The sequence below is a fragment of the Schistocerca cancellata genome, unplaced genomic scaffold, assembly GCF_023864275.1.
Source record: "Schistocerca cancellata isolate TAMUIC-IGC-003103 unplaced genomic scaffold, iqSchCanc2.1 HiC_scaffold_1170, whole genome shotgun sequence".
In the NCBI taxonomy this organism is placed as follows: domain Eukaryota; kingdom Metazoa; phylum Arthropoda; class Insecta; order Orthoptera; family Acrididae; genus Schistocerca; species Schistocerca cancellata.
Window position 1 is genome coordinate 4,200,198 of NW_026047169.1, and position 20,996 is coordinate 4,221,193.

A 20,996-nucleotide genomic window follows, 5' to 3' on the forward strand; every position below is an offset into this window, starting at 1 on the left:
AATGTTACAATTAACTATCAGTTTTTCGTCCGATTCGAAAATCTTTAACTCACAGCAGAACGGCTGTTGGGTGCCCGAGCCAGCAATAGACCCATGGAGACAAGTCAGCTGGAGGACGATGTATTGAATCGGGACGCAATTTGAGTGATCCATCGTCATTTGGTGGCCCTGAACGTTACAATTCACTATCAGTTTTTCGTCCCATTCGATAATCTAGACTCACAGCAGAACGGCCATAAGGTGCCCGAGGCAGCAATAGACCCATGGAGACAAGTCTGCTGGAGGACGATGTATTGAATCGGGACGCAATTTGAGTGTTCCATCGTCATTAGGAGGCCCTGAACGTTACAATTCACTATCAGTTTTTCGTCCCATTCGATAATCTAACCTCACAGCATAACGGCCAAAAGGTGTTCGAGGCAGCAATAGACCCATGGAGACAAGTCGGCTGGAGGACGATGTATTGAATCGGGACGCAATTTGAGTGTTCCATCGTCATTAGGTGGCCCTGAATGTTACAATTAACTATCAGTTTTTCGTCCGATTCGAAAATCTTTGACTCACAGCAGAACGGCCATTGGGTGCCCGAGCCAGCAATAGACCCATGGAGACAAGTCTGCTGGAGGACGATGTATTGAATCGGGACGCAATTTGAGTGATCCATCGTCATTAGGTGGCCCTGAACGTAACAATTCACTATCAGTTTTTCGTCCGATTCGAAAATCTTTGACTCACAGCAGAACGGCCATAAGGTGCCCGAGGCAGCAATAGACCCATGGAGACAAGTCTGCTGGAGGACGATGTATTGAATCGGGACGCAATTTGAGTGTTCCATCGACATTAGGAGGCCCTGAACGTTACAATTCACTATCAGTTTTTCGTCAGATTCGAAAATCTTTGACTCACAGCAGAACGGCCATAAGGTACCCGAGGCAGCAATAGACCCATGGAGACAAGTCGGCTGGAGGACGATATATTGAATCCAGACGCAATTTGAGTGTTCCATCGTCATTAGGTGGCCCTGAACGTTACAATTCACTATCAGTTTTTCGTCAGATTCGAAAATCTTTGACTCACAGCAGAACGGCCATAAGGTGCCCGAGGCAGCAATAGACCCATGGAGACAAGTCTGCTGGAGGACGATGTATTGAATCAAGACGCAATTTGAGTGATCCATCGTCATTTGGTGGCCCTGAACGTTAAAATTCACTATCAGTTTTTCGTCCCATTCGATAATCTAGACTCACAGCAGAACGGCCATCAGGTGCCCGAGGCAGCAATAGACCCATGCAGTCAAGTCGGCTGGAGGACGATGTATTGAATCGGGACGCAATTTGTGTGGTCCATCGTCATTAGGTGGCCCTGAATGTTACAATTCACTATCAGTTTCTCGTCCGATTCGAAAATCTTTGACTCACAGCAGAACGGCTATAAGGTGCCCGAGGCAGCAATAGACCCATGGAGACAAGTCTGCTGGAGGACGATGTATTAAATTGGGACGCAATTTGAGTGATCCATCGTCATTAGGTAGCCCTGAACGTTACAATTCACTATCAGTTTTTCGTCCGATTCGAAAATCTTTGACTCACAGCAGAACGGCCATAAGGTGCCCGAGGCAGCAATAGACCCATGGAGACAAGTCTGCTGGAGGACGATGTATTGAATCGAGACGCAATTTGAGTGTTCCATCGTCATTAGGAGGCCCTGAACGTTACAAATCACTATCAGTCTTTCGTCCGATTCGAAAATCTTTGACTCACTGCAGAACGGCCATAAGGTGCCCGAGGCAGCACTAGACCCATGGAGACAAGTCGGCTGGAGGACGATGTACTGAATCGGGACTCAATTTGAGTGATTCATCGTCATTAGGTGGCTGTGAACGTTACAATTCACTATCAGTTTTTCGTCCGATTCGAAAATCTTTGACTCACAGCAGAACGGCCAAAAGGTGCCTGAGGCAGCAATAGACCCATGGAGAAGAGTCGGCTGGAAGACGATGTATTGAATCGGGACGCAATTTGAGTGATCCATCGTTATTAGGTGGCCCTGAAAGTTACAATACACTTACAGTTTTTCGTCCGATTCGAAAATCTTTGACTCACAGCAGAACGGCCATAAGGAGCCCGAGGCAGCAATAGACCCAAGGAGACAAGTCTGCAGGAGGACGATGTATTGAATCGGGACGCAATTTGAGTGATCCATCGTCATTAGGTGGCCCTGAAAGTTACAATTCACTATCAGTTTTTCGACCCATTCGATAATCTAGACTCACAGCATAACGGCCATAAGGTGCCCGAGGCAGCAATAGACCTATTGAGACAAGTCGGCTGGAGGACGATGTATTGAATCGGGACGCAATTTGAGTGTTCCATCGTCATTAGGTGGCCATGAATGTTACAATTCACTATCAGTTTTTCGTCAGATTCGAAAATCTTTGACTCACAGCAGAACGGCCATAAGGTGCCCGAAGCAGCAATAGACCCATGGAGACAAGTCTGCTGGAGGACGATGTATTGAATCGGGACGCAATTTTAGTGATCCATCGTCATTACGTGGCCCTGAACGTTACAATTCACTATCAATTTTTCGTCCGATTCGAAAATCTTTGATTCACAGCAGAACAGCCATAAGGTGCCCGAACAGGCAATAGACCCATGGAGACAAGTCTGCTGGAGGACGATGTATTGAATCGGGACGCAATTTGAGTGTTCCATCGTCATTAGGAGGCCCTGAACGTTACAATTCAATATCAGTTTTTCGTCCGATTCGAAAATCTTTGACTCACAGCAGAACGGCCATTAGGTGCCCGAGGCAGCAATAGACCCATGGAGACAAGTCGGCTGGAGGACGATGTATTGAATCGAGACGTAATTTGAGTGTTCCATCGTCATTAGGTGGCCCTGAATGTTACAATTCACTATCAGTTTTTCGTCAGATTCGAAAATCTTTGACTCACAGCAGAACGGCCATAAGGTGCCCGAGGCAGCAATAGACCCATGGAGTCAAGTCGGCTGGAGGACGATGTATTGAATCGGGACGCAATTTGTGTGGTCCATCGTCATTAGGTGGCCCTGAATGTTACAATTCACTATCAGCTTTTCGTCCGATTCGAAAATCTTTGACTCACAGCAGAACGGCCATAAGGTCCCCGAGGCAGCAATAGACCCATGGAGACAAGTCTGCTGGAGGACGATGTATTGAATCGGAACGCAATTTGAGTGTTCCATAGTCAATAGGAGTCCTTGAACGTTACAATTCACTATCAGTTTTTCGTCCGATTCGAAAATCTTTGAGTCACAGCAGAACGGCCATAATGTGCCCGAGGCAGCAATAGACCCATGGAAACAAGTCTGCTGGAGGACGATGTATTGAATCGGGACGCAATTTGAGTGTTCCATCGTCATTAGGAGGCCCTGAACGTTACAATTCACTATCAGTTTTTCGTCCGATTCGAAAATCTTTGACTCACAGCAGAACGGCCATAAGGTGCCCGAGGCAGCAATAGACCCATGGAGACAAGTCTGCTGGAGGACGATGTATTGAATCGGGACGCAATTTGAGTGATCCATCGTCATTAGGTGGCCCTGAACGTTACAATTCACTATCAGTTTTTCGCCCATTCGATAATCTAGACTCACAGCATAACGGCCATAAGGTGCCCGAGGCAGCAATAGACCCATGGAGACAAGTCGGCTGGAGGACGATGTATTGAATCGGGACGCAATTTGAGTGTTCCATCGTCATTAAGTGGCCCTGAATGTTACAATTCACTATGAGTTTTTCGTCCGATTCGAAAATCTTTGACTCACAGCAGAACGGCCATAAGGTGCCCGAGCAGGCAATAGACCCATAGAGACAATTCTGCTGGAGGACGATGTATTGAATCGGGACGCAATTTGAGTGTTCCATCGTCATTAGGAGGCCCTGAACGTTACAATTCACTATCAGTTTTTCGTCCGATTCGAAAATCTTTGACTCACAGCAGAACGGCCATAAGGTGCCCGAGGCAGCAATAGACCCATGGAGACAAGTCGGCTGGAGGACGATGTATTGAATCGGGACGCAATTTCAGTGATCCATCGTCATTAGGTGGCCCTGAATGTTACAATTCACTATCAGTTTTTCGTCAGATTCGAAAATCTTTGACTCACAGCAGAACGGCCATAAGGTGCCCGAGGCAGCAATAGACCCATGGAGACAAGTCTGCTGGAGGACGATGTATTGAATCGGGACGCAATTTGAGTGTTCCATCGTCATTAGGAGGCCCTGAATGTTACAATTCACTATCAGTTTTTCGTCCGATTCGAAAATCTTTGACTCACAGCAGAACGGCCATAAGGTGCCCGAGGCAGCAATAGACACATGGAGACAAGTTGGCTGGAGGACGATGTATAGAATCGGGACGCAATTTGAGTGATCCATCGTCATTTGGTGGCCCTGAACGTTACAATTCACTATCAGTTTTGCGTCCCATTCGATAATCTAGACTCACAGCAGAACGGCCATAAGGTGCCCGAGGCAGCAATAGACCCATGGAGTCAAGTCGGCTGGAGGACGATGTATTGAATCGGGACGCAATTTGTGTGGTCCATCGTCATTAGGTGGCCCTGAATGTTACAATTCACTATCAGTTTCTCGTCCGATTCGAAAATCTTTGACTCACAGCCGAACGGCCATAAGGTGCCCGAGGCAGCAATAGACCCATGGAGACAAGTCTGCTGGAGGACGATGTATTGAATTGGGACGCAATTTGAGTGATCCATCGTCATTAGGTGGCCCTGAACGTTACAATTCACTATCAGTTTTTCGTCCGATTCGAAAATCTTTGACTCACAGCAGAACGGCCATAAGGTGCCCGAGGCAGCAATAGACCCATGGAGACAAGTCTGCTGGAGGACGATGTATTGAATCGAGACGCAATTTGAGTGATCCATCGTCATTAGGAGGCCCTGAACGTTACAAATCACTATCAGTCTTTCGTCCGATTCGAAGATCTTTGACTCACTGCAGAACGGCCATAAGGTGCCCGAGGCAGCAATAGACCCATGGAGACAAGTCGGCTGGAGGACGATGTATTGAATCGGGACTCAAATTGAGTGATTCATCGTCATTAGGTGGCTGTGAACGTTACAATTCACTATCAGTTTTTCGTCCGATTCGAAAATCTTTGACTCACAGCAGAACGGCCATAAGGTGCCCGAGGCAGCAATAGACCCATGGAGAAGAGTCGGCTGGAAGACGATGTATTGAATCGGGACGCAATTTGAGTGATCCATCGTCATTAGGAGGCCCTGAAAGTTACAATACACTTACAGTTTTTCGTCCGATTCGAAAATCTTTGACTCACAGCAGAACGGCCATAAGGTGCCCGAGGCAGCAATAGACCCAAGGAGACAAGTCTGCAGGAGGACGATGTATTGAATCGGGACGCAATTTGAGTGATACATCGTCATTAGGTGGCCCTGAAAGTTTCAATTCACTATCAGTTTTTCGTCCCATTCGATAATCTAGACTCACAGCATAACGGCCATAAGGTGCCCGAGGCAGCAATAGACCCATGGAGAAAAGTCGGCTGGAGGACGATGTATTGAATCGGGACGCAATTTGAGTGTTCCATCGTCATTAGGTGGCCATGAATGTTACAATTCACTATCAGTTTTTCGTCAGATTCGAAAATCTTTGACTCACAGCAGAACGGCCATAAGGTGCCCGAGGCAGCAATAGACCCATGGAGACAAGTCTGCTGGAGGACGATGTATTGAATCGGGACGCAATTTGAGTGAACCATCGTCATTAGGTGGCCCTGAACGTTACAATTCACTATCAATTTTTCGTCCGATTCGAAAATCTTTGATTCACAGCAGAACAGCCATAAGGTGCCCGAGCAGGCAATAGACCCATGGAGACAAGTCTGCTGGAGGACGATGTATTGAATCGGGACGCAATTTGAGTGTTCCATCGTCATTAGGAGGCCCTGAACGTTACCATTCAATATCAGTTTTTCGTCCGATTCGAAAATCTTTGACTCACAGCAGAACGGCCATAAGGTGCCCGAGGCAGCAATAGACCCATGGAGACAAGTCGGCTGGAGGACGATGTATTGAATCGAGACGCAATTTGAGTGTTCCATCGTCATTAGGTGGCCCTGAATGTTACAATTCACTATCAGTTTTTCGTCAGATTCGAAAATCTTTGACTCACAGCAGAACGGCCATAAGGTGCCCGAGGCAGCAATAGACCCATGGAGTCAAGTCGGCTGGAGGACGATGTATTGAATCGGGACGCAATTTGTGTGGTCCATCGTCATTAGGTTTCCCTGAACGTTACAATTCACTATCAGTTTTTCGTCCGATTCGGAAATCTTTGACTCACAGCAGAACGGCCATAAGGTGCCCGAGGCAGCAATAGAGGAGGACGATGTATTGAATCGGGACGCAATTTGAGTGTTCCATCGTCATTAGGAGGCCCTGAACGTTACAAATCTCTATCAGTTTTTCGTCAGATTCGAAAATCTTTGACTCACAGCAGAACGGCCATAAGGTGCCCGAGGCAGCAATAGACCCATGGAGACAAGTCTGCTGGAGGACTATGTATTGAATCGGGACGCAATTTGAGTGTTCCATCGTCATTAGGAGGCCCTGAACGTTACAATTCACTATCAGTTTTTCGTCCGATTCGAAAATCTTTGAGTCACAGCAGAACGGCCATAAGGTGCCCGAGGCAGCAATAGACGCATGGAGACAAGTCGGCTGGAGGACGATGTATTGAATCGGGACGCAATTTGAGTGATCCATCGTCATTACGTGGCCCTGAATGTTACAATTCACTATCAGTTTTTCGTCAGATTCGAAAATCTTTGACTCACAGCAGAACGGCCATAAGGTGCCCGAGGCAGCAATAGACCCATGGAGACAAGTCTGCTGGAGGACGATGTATTGAATCGGGACGCAATTTGAGTGATTCATCGTAATTAGGTGGCCGTGAACGTTACAATTCACTATCAGTTTTTCGTCCGATTCGAAAATCTTTGACTCACAGCAGAACGGCCATAAGGTGCCCGAGGCAGCAATAGACCCATGAAGACAAGTCGGCTGGAGGACGATGTATTGAATCGGGACGCAATTTGAGTGATCCATCGTCATTAGGAGGCCCTGAACGTTACAATTCACTATCAGTTTTTCGTCCGATTCGAAAATCTTTGAGTCAGAGCAGAAAGGCCATAAGGTGCCCGAGGCAGCAATAGACCCATGGAGACAAGTCGGCTGGAGAACGATGTATTTAATCGAGACGCAATTTAAGTGTTCCATCGTTTTTAGGTGGCCCTGATTATTACAATTCACTATCAGTTTTTCGTCAGATTCGAAAATCTTTGACTCACAGCAGAACGGCCATAAGGTGCCCGAGGCAGCTATAGACCCATGGAGTCAAGTCGGCTGGAGGACGATGTATTGAATCGGGACGCAATTTGTATGGACCATCGTCATTAGGTGGCCCTGAATGTTACAATTCACTATCAGTTTTTCGTCCGATTCGAAAATCTCTGACTCATAGCAGAACGGCCATAAGGTGCCCGAGGCAGCAATAGACCCATGGAGACAAGTCTGCTGGAGGACTATGTATTGAATTGGGACGCAATTTGAGTGTTCCATCGTCATTAGGAGGCCCTGAACGTTACAATTCACTATCAGTTTTTCGTCCGATTCGAAAATCTTTGACTCACAGCAGAACGGCCATAATGTGCCCGAGGCAGCAATAGACCCATGGAAACAAGTCTGCTGGAGGACGATGTATTGAATCGGGACGCAATTTGAGTGATCCATCGTCATTACGTGGCCCTGAACGTTACAATTCACTATCAGTTTTTCGTCCGATTCGAAAATCTTTGACTCACAGCAGAACGGCCATAAGGTGCCCGAGGCAGCAATGGACCCATGAAGACAAGTCGGCTGGAGGACGATGTATTGAATCGGGACGCAATTTGAGTGATCCATCGTCATTAGGAGGCCGTGAATGTCACAATTCACTATCAGTTTTTCGTCCGATTCGAAAATCTTTGAATCACAGCAGAACGGCCATAAGGTGCCCGAGGCAGCAATAGACCCATGGAGACAAGTCTGCTGGAGGACGATGTATTGAATCGGGACGCAATTTGAGTGATCCATCGTCATTTAGTGGCCCTGAACGCTACAATTCACTATCAGTTTTTCGTCCGATTCGAAAGTCTTTGACTCACAGCAGAACGGCCATAAGGTGCCCGAGGCAGCAATAGACCCATGGAGACAAGTCGGCTGGAGAACGATGTATTTAATCGAGACGCAATTTGAGTGTTCCATCGTCATTAGGTGGCCCTGAATGTTACAATTCACTATCAGTTTTCCGTCAGATTCGAAAATCTTTGACTCACAGCAGAACGGCCATAAGGTGCCCGAGGCAGCAATAGACACATGGAGTCAAGTCGGCTGGAGGACGATGTATTGAATCGGGACGCAATTTGTATGGTCCATCGTCATAAGGTGGCCCTGAATGTTACAATTAACTATCAGTTTTTCGTCCGATTCGAAAATCTCTGACTGACAGCAGAAGGGCCATAAGGTGCCCGAGGCAGCAATAGACCCATGGAGACAAGTCTGCTGGAGGACTATGTATTGAATCGGGACGCAATTTGAGTGTTCCATCGTCATTAGGAGGCCCTGAACGTTACAATTCACTATCAGTTTTTCGTCCGATTCGAAAATCTTTGAGTCACAGCAGAACGGCCATAATGTGCCCGAGGCAGCAATAGACCCATGGAAACAAGTCTGCTGGAGGACGATGTATTGAATCGGGACGCAATTTGAGTGTTCCATCGTCATTAGGAGGCCATGAATGTTACAATTCACTATCAGTTTTTCGTCCGATTCGAAAATCTTTGACTCACAGCAGAACGGCCATAAGGTGCCCGAGGCAGCAATAGACCCATGGAGTCAAGTCTGCTGGACGACGATGTATTGAATCGGGACGCAATTTGAGTGATCCATCGTCATTAGGTGGCCCTGAACGTTACAATTCACTATCAGTTTTTCGTCCGATTCGGAAATCTTTGACTCACAGCAGAACGGCCATAAGGTGCCCGAGGCAGCAATAGAGGAGGACGATATATTGAATCGGGACGCAATTTGAGTGTTCCATCGTCATTAGGAGGCCCTGAACGTTACAAATCTCTATCAGTTTTTCGTCAGATTCGAAAATCTTTGACTCACAGCAGAACGGCCATAAGGTGCCCAGGGCAGCAATAGACCCATGGAGACAAGTCTGCTGGAGGACTATGTATTGAATCGGGACGCAATTTGAGTGTTCCATCGTCATTAGGAGGCCCTGAACGTTACAATTCACTATCAGTTTTTCGTCCGATTCGAAAATCTTTGAGTCACAGCAGAACGGCCATAAGGTGCCCGAGGCAGCAATAGACGCATGGAGACAAGTCGGCTGGAGGACGATGTATTGAATCGGGACGCAATTTGAGTGATCCATCGTCATTACGTGGCCCTGAATGTTACAATTCACTATCAGTTTTTCGTCAGATTCGAAAATCTTTGACTCACAGCAGAACGGCCATAAGGTGCCCGAGGCAGCAATAGACCCATGGAGACAAGTCTGCTGGAGGACGATGTATTGAATCGGGACGCAATTTGAGTGATTCATCGTAATTAGGTGGCCGTGAACGTTACAATTCACTATCAGTTTTTCGTCCGATTCGAAAATCTTTGACTCACAGCAGAACGGCCATAAGGTGCCCGAGGCAGCAATAGACCCATGGAGTCAAGTCGGCTGGAGGACGATGTATTGAATCGGGACGCAATTTGAGTGATCCATCGTCATTAGGAGGCCCTGAACGTTACAATTCACTATCAGTTTTTCGTCCGATTCGAAAATCTTTGAGTCACAGCAGAAAGGCCATAAGGTGCCCGAGGCAGCAATAGACCCATGGAGACAAGTCGGCTGGAGAACGATGTATTTAATCGAGACGCAATTTAAGTGTTCCATCGTTTTTAGGTGGCCCTGAATATTACAATTCACTATCAGTTTTTCGTCAGATTCGAAAATCTTTGACTCACAGCAGAACGGCCATAAGGTGCCCGAGGCAGCTATAGACCCATGGAGTCAAGTCGGCTGGAGGACGATGTATTGAATCGGCACGCAATTTGTATGGTCCATCGTCATTAGGTGGCCCTGAATATTACAATTCACTATCAGTTTTTCGTCAGATTCGAAAATCTTTGACTCACAGCAGAACGGCCATAAGGTGCCCGAGGCAGCTATAGACCCATGGAGTCAAGTCGGCTGGAGGACGAAGTATTGAATCGGGACGCAATTTGTATGGTCCATCGTCATTAGGTGGCCCTGAACGTTACAATTCACTATCAGTTTTTCGTCCGATTCGAAAATCTTTGAGTCACAGCAGAAAGGCCATAAGGTGCCCGCAGCAGCAATAGACCCATGGAGACAAGTCGGCTGGAGGACGATGTATTGAATCGGGACGCAATTTGAGTGATCCATCGTCATTAGGAGGCCCTGAACGTTACAAATCACTATCAGTTTTTCGTCCGATTCGAAAATCTTTGAGTCACAGCATAAAGGCCATAAGGTGCCCGAGGCAGCAATAGACCCATGGAGACAAGTCGGCTGGAGAACGATGTATTTAATCGAGACGCAATTTAGGTGTTCCATCGTTTTTAGGTGGCCCTGAATATTACTATTCACTATCAGTTTTTCGTCCGATTCGAAAATCTTTGACTCACAGCAGAACGGCCATAATGTGCCCGAGGCAGCAATAGACCCATGGAAACAAGCCTGCTGGAGGACGATGTATTGAATCGGGACGCAATTTGAGTGATCCATCGTCATTACGTGGCCCTGAACGTTACAATTCACTATCAGTTTTTCGTCCGATTCGAAAATCTTTGACTCACAGCAGAACGGCCATAAGGTGCCCGAGGCAGCAATGGACCCATGAAGACAAGTCGGCTGGAGGACGATGTATTGAATCGGGACGCAATTTGAGTGATCCATCGTCATTAGGTGGCCGTGAATGTCACAATTCACTATCAGTTTTTCGTCAGATTCGAAAATCTTTGACTCACAGCAGAACGGCCATAAGGTGCCCGAGGCAGCAATAGACCCATGGAGACAAGTCTGCTGGAGGACGATGTATTGAATCGGGACGCAATTTGAGTGATCCATCGTCATTTAGTGGCCCTGAACGCTACAATTCACTATCAGTTTTTCGTCCGATTCGAAAATCTTTGACTCACAGCAGAACGGCCATAAGGTGCCCGAGGCAGCAATAGACCCATGGAGACAAGTCGGCTGGAGGACGATGTATTGAATCGGGACGCAATTTGAGTGATCCATCGTCATTACGTGGCCCTGAATGTTACAATTCACTATCAGTTTTTCGTTAGATTCGAAAATCTTTGACTCACAGCAGAACGGCCATAGGGTGCCCGAGGCAGCAATAGGCCCATTGAGACAAGTCTGCTGGAGGACGATGTATTGAATCAAGACGCAATTTGAGTGATTCATCGTCATTAGGTGGCCGTGAACGTTACAATTCACTATCAGTTTTTCATCCGATTCGAAATTCTTTGACTCACAGCAGAACGGCCATAAGGTGCCCGAGGCAGCAATAGACCCATGGAGACAAGTCGGCTGGAGAACGATGTATTTAATCGAGACGCAATTTGAGTGTTCCATCGTCATTAGGTGGCCCTGAATGTTACAATTCACTATCAGTTTTTCCTCAGATTCGAAAATCTTTGACTCACAGCAGAACGGCCATAAGGTGCCCGAGGCAGCAATAGACCCATGGAGTCAAGTCGGCTGGAGGACGATGTATTGAATCGGGACGCAATTTGTATGGTCCATCGTCATTAGATGGCCCTGAATGTTACAATTCACTATCAGTTTTTCGTCCGATTCGAAAATCTCTGACTCACAGCAGAACGGCCATAAGGTGCCCGAGGCAGCAATAGACCCATGGAGACAAGTCTGCTGGAGGACTATGTATTGAATCGGGACGCAATTTGAGTGTTCCATCGTCATTAGGAGGCCCTGAACGTTACAATTCACTATCAGTTTTTCGTCCGATTCGAAAATCTTTGAGTCACAGCAGAACGGCCAAAATGCGCCCGAGGCAGCAATAGACCCATGGAAACAAGTCTGCTGGAGGACGATGTATTGAATCGGGACGCAATTTGAGTGATCCATCGTCATTAGGAGGCCCTGAACGTTACAATTCACTATCAGTTTTTCGTCCCATTCGAAAAACTTTGACTCACAGCAGAACGGCCATAAGGTGCCCGAGGAAGCAATAGACCCATGGAGAAAAGTCTGCTGGAGGACGATGTATTGAATCCGGACTCAATTTGAGTGTTCCATCGTCATTAGGAGGCCCTGAACGTTACAATTCACTATCAGTTTTTCGTCCCATTCGATAATCTAGACTCACAGCAGAACGGCCATAAGGTGCCAGAGGCAGCAATAGACCCATGGAGTCAAGTCGGCTGGAGGACGATGTATTTAATCGGGACGCAATTTGTGTGGTCCATCGTCATTAGGTGGCCCTGAATGTTACAATTCACTATCAGTTTTTCGTCCGATTCGAAAATCTTTGACTCACAGCAGAACGGCCATAAGGTCCCCGAGGCAGCAATAGACCCATGGAGACAAGTCTGCTGAAGGACGATGTATTGATTCGGGACGCAATTTGAGTGATCCATCGTCATTAGGTGGCCCTGAACGTTACAATTCACTATCAGTTTTTCGTCCGATTCGAAAATCTTTGACTCACAGCAGAACGGCCATAAGGTGCCCGAGGCAGCAATAGACCCATGGAGACAAGTCTGCTGGAGGACGATGTATTGAATCGGGACGCAATTTGAGTGATCCATCGTCATTAGGAGGCCATGAATGTTACAATTCACTATCAGTTTTTCGTCCGATTCGAAAATCTTTGACTCACAGCAGAACGGCCATAAGGTGCCCGAGGCAGCAATAGACGCATGGACACAAGTTGGCATGAGGACGATGTATTGAATCGGGACGCAATTTGAGTGATCCATCGTGATTTGGTGGCCCTGAACGTTACAATTCACTATCAGTTTTTCGTCCCATTCGATAGTCTAGTCTCACAGCAGGACGGCCATAAGGTGCCCGAGGCAGCAAGAGACCCATGGAGTCAAGTCGGCTGGAGGACGATGTATTGAATCGGGACGCAATTTGTGTGGTCCATCGTCATTAGGTGGCTTTGAATGTTACAATTCACTATCAGTTTTTCGTCCGATTCGAAAATCTTTGACTCACAGCAGAACGGCCATAAGGTGCCCGAGGCAGCAATAGACCCATGGAGACAAGTCTGCTGGAGGACGATGTATTGAATCGGGACGCAATTTGAGTGATCCATCGTCATTAGGTGGCCCTGAACGTTGCAATTCACTATCAGTTTTTCGTCCGATTCGAAAATCTTTGACTCACAGCAGAACGGCCATAAGGTGCCCGAGGCAGCAATAGAGGAGGACGATGTATTGAATCGGGACGCAATTTGAGTGTTCCATCGTCATTAGGAAGACCTGAACGTTACAAATCACTATCAGTTTTTCGTCAGATTCGAAAATCTTTGACCCACAGCAGAACGGACATAAGGTGCCCGAGGCAGTAATAGACCCATGGAGACAAGTCGGCTGGAGGACGATGTATTGAATCGGGACGCAATTTGAGTGATCCATCGTCAGTAGGTGGCCCTGAACGCTACAATTCACTATCAGTTTTTCGTCCGATTCGAAAATCTTTGACTCACAGCAGAACGGCCATAAGGCGCCCGAGGCAGCAATAGACCCATGGAGACAAGTCGGCTGGAGGACGATGTATTGAATCGGGACGCAATTTGAGTGATCCATCGTCATTACGTGGCCCTGAATGTTACAATTCACTATCAGTTTTTCGTTAGATTCGAAAATCTTTGACTCACAGCAGAACGGCCATAAGGTGCCCGAGGCAGCATTAGACCCATGGAGACAAGTCTGCTGGAGGACGATGTATTGAATCGGGACGCAATTTGAGTGATTCATCGTCATTAGGTGGCCGTGAACGTTACAATTCACTATCAGTTTTTCGTCCGATTCGAAAATCTTTGACTCACAGCAGAACGGCCATAAGGTGCCCGAGGCAGCAATAGACCCATGGAGACAAGTCGGCTGGAGGACGATGTATTGAATCGGGCCGCAATTTGAGTGTTCCATCGTCATTAGGAGGCCCTGAACGTTACAATTCACTATCAGTTTTTCGTCCGATTCGAAAATCTTTGACTCACAGCAGAACGGCCATAAGGTGCCCGAGGCAGCAATAGACCCATGGAGACAAGTCGGCTGGAGAACGATGTATTTAATCGAGACGCAATTTAAGTGTTCCATCGTTTTTAGGTGGCCCTGAATATTACAATTCACTATCAGTTTTTCGTCAGATTCGAAAATCTTTGACTCACAGCAGAACGGCCATAAGGTGCCCGAGGCAGCAATAAACCCATGGAGTCAAGTCGGCTGGAGGACGAGGTATTGAATCGGGACGCAATTTGTATGGTCCATCGTCATTAGGTGGCCCTGAATGTTACAATTCACTATCAGTTTTTCGTCCGATTCGAAAATCTCTGACTCACAGCAGAACGGCCATAAGGTGCCCGAGGCAGCAATAGACCCATGGAGACAAGTCTGCTGGAGGACTATGTATTGAATTGGGACGCAATTTGAGTGTTCCATCGTCATTAGGAGGCCCTGAACGTTACAATTCACTATCAGTTTTTCGTCCGATTCGAAAATCTTTGAGTCACAGCAGAACGGCCATAATGTGCCCAAGGCAGCAATAGACCCATGGAAACAAGTCTGCTGGAGGACGATGTATTGAATCGGGACGCAATTTGAGTGATCCATCGTCATTAGGTGGCCCTGAACGTTACAATTCACTATCAGTTTTTCGTCCGATTCGAAAATCTTTGACTCACAGCAGAACGGCCATAAGGTGCCCGAGGCAGCAATGGACCCATGAAGACAAGTCGGCTGGAGGACGATGTATTGAATCGGGACGCAATTTGAGTGATCCATCGTCATTAGGTGGCCGTGAATGTTACAATTCACTATCAGTTTTTCGTCAGATTCGAAAATCTTTGACTCACAGCAGAACGGCCGTAAGGTGCCCGAGGCAGCAATAGACCCATGGAGACTAGTCTGCTGGAGGACTATGTATTGAATTGGGACGCAATTTGAGTGTTCCATCGTCATTAGGAGGCCCTGAACGTTACAATTCACTATCAGTTTTTCGTCCGATTCGAAAATCTTTGAGTCACAGCAGAACGGCCATAATGTGCCCGAGGCAGCAATAGACCCATGGAAACAAGTCTGCTGGAGGACGATGTATTGAATCGGGACGCAATTTGAGTGATCCATCGTCCTTAGGTGGCCCTGAACGTTACAATTCACTATCAGTTTTTCGTCCGATTCGAAAATCTTCAACTCACAGCTGAACGGCCATAAGGTGCCCGAGGCAGCAATGGACCCATGAAGACAAGTCGGCTGGAGGATGATGTATTGAATCGGGACGCAATTTGAGTGATCCATCGTCATTAGGTGGCCGTGAATGTTACAATTCACTATCAGTTTTTCGTCAGATTCGAAAATCTTTGACTCACAGCAGAACGGCCATAAGGTGCCCGAGGCAGCAATAGACCCATGGGGACAAGTCTGCTGGAGGACGATGTATTGAATCGGGACGCAATTTGAGTGATCCATCGTCATTAGGTGGCCCTGAACGCTACAATTCACTATCAGTTTTTCGTCCGATTCGAAAATCTTTGACTCCCAGCGGAACGGCCATAAGGTGCCCGAGGCAGCAATAGACCCATGGAGACAAGTCGGCTGGAGGACGATGTATTGAATCGGGACGCAATTTGAGTGATCCATCGTCATTACGTGGCCCTGAATGTTACAATTCACTATCAGTTTTTCGTCCGATTCGAAAATCTTTGACTCACAGTTGAACGGCCATAAGGTGCCCGAGGCAGCAATAGACCCATGGAGACAAGTCTGCTGGAGGACGATGTATTGAATCGGGACGCAATTTGAGTGATTCATCGTCATTAGGTGGCCGTGAACGTTACAATTCACTATCAGTTTTTCGTCCGATTCGAATATCTTTGACTCACAGCAGAACGGCCATAAGGTGCCCGAGGCAGCAATAGACCCATGGAGACAAGTCAACTGGAGGACGATGTATTGAATCGGGACGCAATTTGAGTGTTCCATCGTCATTAGGTGGCCCTGAATGTTACAATTAACTATCAGTTTTTTGTCAGATTCGAAAATCTTTGACTCACAGCAGAACGGCCATTGGGTGCCCGAGGCAGCAATAGACCCATGGAGACAAGTCTGCTGGAGGACGATGTATTGAATCGGGACGCAATTTGAGTGATCCATCGTCATTAGGTGGCCCTGAACGTTACAATTCACTATCAGTTTTTCGTCCGATTCGGAAATATTTACTCACAGCAGAACGGCCATAAGGTGCCCGAGGCAGCAATAGACCCATGGAGACGCGTCTGCTGGAGGACGATGTATTGAATCGGGACGCAATTTGAGTGATCCATCGTCATTAGGTGGCCGTGAATGTTACAATTCACTATCAGTTTTTCGTCAGATTCGAAAATCTTTGACTCACAGCAGAATGGCCATAAGGTGCCCGAAGCAGCAATAGACCCATGGAGACAAGTCTGCTGGAGGACGATGTATTGAATCGGGACGAAATTTGAGTGATCCATCGTCATTAGGTGGCCCTGAACGTTACAATTCACTATCAGTTTTTCGTCAGATTCGAAAATCTTTGACTCACAGCAGAACGGCAATAAGGTGCCCGAGACAGCAATAGACCCATGGAGACAAGTCTGCTGGAGGACGATGTATTGAATCAGGACGCAATTTGAGTGATCCATCGTCATTAGGAGGCCCTGAACGTTACAATTCACAATCAGTTTTTCGTCCGATTCGAAAATCTTTGACTCACAGCAGAACGGCCATAAGGTGCCCGAGGCAGCAATAGACCCATGGAGACAAGTCTGCTGGAGGACGATGTATTGAATCGGGACGCAATTTGAGTGTTCCATCTTCATTAGGAGGTCCTGAACGTTACAATTCACTATCAGTTTTTCGTCCGATTCGAAAATCTTTGACTCACAGCAGAACGGCCATAAGGTGCCCGAGGCAGCAATAGACCCATGGAGACAAGTCGGCTGGAAGACGATGTATTTAATCGGGACGCAATTTGAGTGTTCCATCGTCATTAGGAGGCCCTGAACGTTACAATTCACTATCAGTTTTTCGTCCGATTCGAAAATCTTTGACTCACAGCAGAACGGACATAAGGTGCCCGAGGCAGCAATAGACCCATGGAGACAAGTCGGCTGGAGGACGATGTATTGAATCGAGACGCAATTTGAGTGTTCCATCGTCATTAGGTGGCCCTGAACGTTACAATTCACTATCAGTTTTTCGTCAGATTCGAAAATCTTTGACTCACAGCAGAACGGCCATTGGGTGCCCGAGGCAGCAATAGACCCATGGAGACAAGTCTGCTGGAGGACGATGTATTGAATCGGGACGCAATTTGAGTGATCCATCGTCATTAGGTGGCCCTGAACGTTACAATTCACTATCAGTTTTTCGTCCGATTCGGAAATATTTGACTCACAGCAGAACGGACATAAGGTGCCCGAGGCAGCAATAGACCCATGGAGACAAGTCGGCTGGAGGACGATGTATTGAATTGAGACGCAATTTGAGTGTTCCATCGTCATTAGGAGGCCCTGAACGTTACAATTCACTATCAGTTTTTCGTCCGATTCGAAAATCTTTGACTCACAGCAGAACGGCCATAAGGTGCCCGAGGCAGCAATAGACCCATGGAGACAAGTCTGCTGGAGGACGATGTATTGAATCGGGACGCAATTTGAGTGTTCCATCGTCATTAGGAGGCCCTGAACGTTACAATTCATTATCAGTTTTTCGTCCGATTCGAAAATCTTTGACTCACAGCAGAACGGCCATAAGGTGCCCGAGGCAGCAATAGACCCATGGAGACAAGTGGGCTGGAAGACGATGTATTGAATCGGGACGCAATTTGAGTGATCCATCGTCATTAGGTGGCCCTGAACGTTACAATTCACTATCAGTTTTACGTCCGATTCGGAAAACTTTGACTCACAGCAGAACGGCCATAAGGTGCCCAAGGCAGCAATAGACCCATGGAGACAAGTCTGCTGGAGGACGATGTATTGAATCGGGACGCAATTTGAGTGATCCATCGTCATTAGGTGGCCCTGAACGTTACAATTCACTGTCAGTTTTTCGTCCCATTCGATAATCTAGACTCACAGCATAACGGCCATAAGGTGCCCGAGGCAGCAATAGACCCATGGAGACAAGTCGGCTGGAGGACGATGTATTGAATCGGGACGCAGTTTGAGTGTTCCATCGTCATTAGATGGCCCAAAATGTTACAATTAACTATCAGTTTTTCGTCAGATTCGAAAATCTTTGACTCACAGCAGAACGGCCATAAGGTGCCCGAGGCAGCAATAGACCCATGGAGACAATTCGGCTGGAGGACGATGTATTGAATCGAGACGCAATTTGAGTGTTCCATCGTTATTAGGTGGCCCTGAATGTTACAATTCACTATCAGTTTTTCGTCAAATTCGAAAATCTTTGACTAACAGCAGAACGGCCGTAAGGTGCCCGAGGCAGCAATAGACCCATTGAGACAAGTCTGCTGGAGGACGATGTATTGAATCGGGACGCAATTTGAGTGATCCATCGTCATTAGGTGGCCATGAACGTTACAATTCACTATCAGTTTTTCGTCCGATTCGAAAATCTTTGACTCACAGCAGAACGGCCATAAGGTGCCCGAGGCAGCAACAGACCCATGGAGACAAGTCTGCTGGAGGACGATGTATTGAATCGGGACGCAATTTGAGTGATCCATCGTCATTAGGAGGCCCTGAACGTTACAATTCACAATCAGTTTTTCGTCCGATTCGAAAATCTTTGACTCACAGCAGAACGGCAATAAGGTGCCCGAGGCAGCAATAGACCCATGGAGACAAGTCTGCTGGAGGATGATGTATTGAATCGGGACGCAATTTGAGTGTTCCATCTTCATTAGGAGGTCCTGAACGTTACAATTCACTATCAGTTTTTCGTCCGATTCGAAAATCTTTGACTCACAGCAGAACGGCCATAAGGTGCCCGAGGCAGCAATAGACCCATGGAGACAAGTCGGCTGGAAGACGATGTATTGAATCGGGACGCAATTTGAGTGATCCATCGTCATTAGGTGGCCCTGAACGTTACAATTCACTATCAGTTTTTCGTCAGATTCGAAAATCTTTGACTCACAGCAGAACGGCCATAAGGTGCCCGAGGCAGCAATAGACCCATGGAGACAAGTCTGCTGGAGGACGATGTATTGAATCGGGACGCAATTTTAGTGATCCATCGTCATTAGGTGGCCCTTAACGTTACAATTCACTATCAGATTTTCGTCCGATTCGGAAATCTTTGACTCACAGCAGAACGGCCATAAGGTGCCCGAGGCAGCAATAGACCCATGGAGACAAGTCTGCTGGAGGACTATGTATTGAATCGGGACGCAATTTGAGTGTTCCATCGTCATTAGGAGGCCCTGAACGTTACAATTCACTATCAGTTTTTCGTCCGATTCGAAAATCTTTGACTCACAGCAGAACGGCCATAAGGTGCCCGAGGCAGCAATAGACCCATGGAGACAAGTCTGCTGGAGGACGATGTATTGAATCGGGACGCAATTTGAGTGTTCCATCGTCATTAGGAGGCCCTGAACGTTACAATTCACTATCAGTTTTTCGTCCGATTCGAAAATCTTTGACTCACAGCAGAACGGACATTGGCTGCCCGAGTCAGCAATAGACCCATGGAGACAAGTCTGCTGGAGGACGATGTTTTGAATCGGGACGCAATTTGAGTGATCCATCGTCATTAGGTGGCCCTTAACGTTACAATTCACTATCAGATTTTCGTCCGATTCGGAAATCTTTGACTCACAGCAGAACGGCCATAAGGTGCCCGAGGCAGCAATAGACCCATGGAGACAAGTCTGCTGGAGGACGATGTATTGAATCGGGACGCAATTTGAGTGTTCCATCGTCATTAGGGGGCCCTGAACGTTACAATTCACTATCAGTTTTTCGTCCGATTCGGAAATCTTTGACTCACAGCAGAACGGCCATAAGGTGCCCGAGGCAGCAATAGACCCATGGAGACAAGTCTGCTGGAGGACGATGTATTGAATCGGGACGCAATTTGAGTGATCCATCGTCATTAGGTGGCCCGTAACGTTACAATTCACTATCAGTTTTTCGTCCGATTCGGAAATCTTTGACTCACAGCAGAACGGCCATAAGGTGCCCGAGGCAGCAATAGACCCATGGAGACAAGTCGGCTGGAGGACGATGTATTGAATCGGGACGCAATTTGAGTGTTCCATCGTCAATAGGAGGCCCTGAACGTTACAATTCACTATCAGTTTTTCGTCCGATTCGAAAATCTTTGACTCACAGCAGAACGGCCATAAGGTGCCCGAGGCAGCAATAGACCCATGGAGACAAGTCTGCTGGAGGACGATGTATTGAATCGGGACGCAATTTGAGTGATCTATCGTCATTAGGTGGCCCTTAACGTTACAATTCACTATCAGATTTTCGTCCGATTCGGAAATCTTTGACTCACAGCAGAACGGCCATAAGGTGCCCGAGGCAGCAATAGACCCATGGAGACAAGTCTGCTGGAGGACTATGTATTGAATCGGGACGCAATTTGAGTGTTCCATCGTCATTAGGAGACCCTGAACGTTACAATTCACTATCAGTTTTTCGTCCGATT